The 1,517-nt window shown below is 39.6% G+C and overlaps 1 pseudogene; it reads right to left on the bottom strand.

Annotated features, from left to right (window-relative positions):
* Positions 1 to 633: 633 nt before the first annotated feature.
* On the bottom strand, positions 634 to 1,102 carry LOC116115820 (annotated as a pseudogene).
* Between the last annotated feature and the right edge of the window lie 415 nt (positions 1,103 to 1,517).

Raw genomic sequence — 1,517 nt, 5'->3', positions numbered from 1 at the left:
ATATTTGGCCTTTATCATCCTAAGGGAGACACGTTCCTGTCATGTGTCAACAATATTAAGCTAAGGCTTTCCAACGTTATAATCAACACCCACATGGGTGTTTTTGTATTATGTAGGGATCCATCAAAATCAATTGTTATTACTCCTTTGACACTAAAGAAGAAACAATCAAATTCGCACACAACACAATTCAAATACATACCCAAATGAATAAAATAAAATAAAAACAAAAGCAATTAAAAATTTACAAAGCTAGGCACAAGAAATTCCATGGATGTTTACTTTCCATATCATCTGGAAATTGCACAACCAATTTAACAGAAACTCTAGAAGAGAGAATATATCCATATGACATGACATACATTTCACAGCTAGCCAAGACAAAAAGTCCATCAAACCAGAGACCACAGTTCAGACCACACACTGAAGCCAACATACAAGTTCTCGCCAATCATAAGATATAGAGTTCTTCATACTTTGCAGAGATGTCCTAACTCTCATTCATTCCCCTCTCCAGTATCATATATAACAATAATAAGGACACCTGATAACATACGCGGCCAACTCCGAAGAAGCCCCACAGATGAAAATGACCATCACTATTTTTTTTGTAAAGTTGAAACGTTCGTGGATTTAGATTTTATCAAGCTTCTCTGCCTTGATAACAGGGTTTGCTTTCGCTATTGCATCCCGTGCGCTGCGGTATCGAAGGGCACGTTGTTTTGTCTGATAGCGATGTGATGCACAGAACATGTTCCCCAGCGACATTTGAATCCTGTCAGGCACCCGCTTCTTGCAACTGTTGCACCGGTTGGACCCTCCTTCGGCTTTGCCTCAACACTCTCCCCTGAGCTTGAACCACATGAGGGCTGCTGCACAGAGATGACTTTTGACTCCACTGAACTAACTTGCACATCACAGTGGCAGCAGCAGCAACAGCAACAGCACAGGTTCACTTGCATTGCTGTTTGATGATTCATTCACAAGGCTTCCAATAGATGATCAGCGAGCTTAGCTTGTTCTTGTTTCATCATCGTATCCTTGAGCATTTGGAACACATATTCATCGTTGCCACACTTCCAAAGAAGCCCAGTTGTTTCATCTAAAGGACTATTTTGAGTTAGGAACATATCTTTGACATCTTGGGTATTACATTGGGCCATGTAACTTAGTATATTGTTGTTGTGTTTTATTTTGAAGTATGATAGCTGATGTTTTAACCCAAGCCTAATTAATCAATTCGCAACACAAACAAACACAATCAAGATTCAAGATCACAAACCACACACACAAAATCAAGGCACGAATTTACCGTGGTTCATCTATCCAATCTTGGATAGACTACATCCACGTTGAGCTCCGAAATACGGATACTCACAACACTAAAAGAATATCCAATGATTACAAAAAGACAACTATACAAATCTGCCAAAACATATCAACCCTCAACCTAGGCCTATTCGCTCAAGAATCTCTCAATAATCTGCAAGAAACAGAGAACAAAAACCAGCCTCAAG

The sequence above is a fragment of the Pistacia vera genome, unplaced genomic scaffold, assembly GCF_008641045.1.
Source record: "Pistacia vera cultivar Batoury unplaced genomic scaffold, PisVer_v2 Contig754, whole genome shotgun sequence".
In the NCBI taxonomy this organism is placed as follows: domain Eukaryota; kingdom Viridiplantae; phylum Streptophyta; class Magnoliopsida; order Sapindales; family Anacardiaceae; genus Pistacia; species Pistacia vera.
The sequence above is the reverse complement of the archived record's forward strand: the minus strand, read 5'-3'. Positions and strand labels throughout refer to the sequence as shown.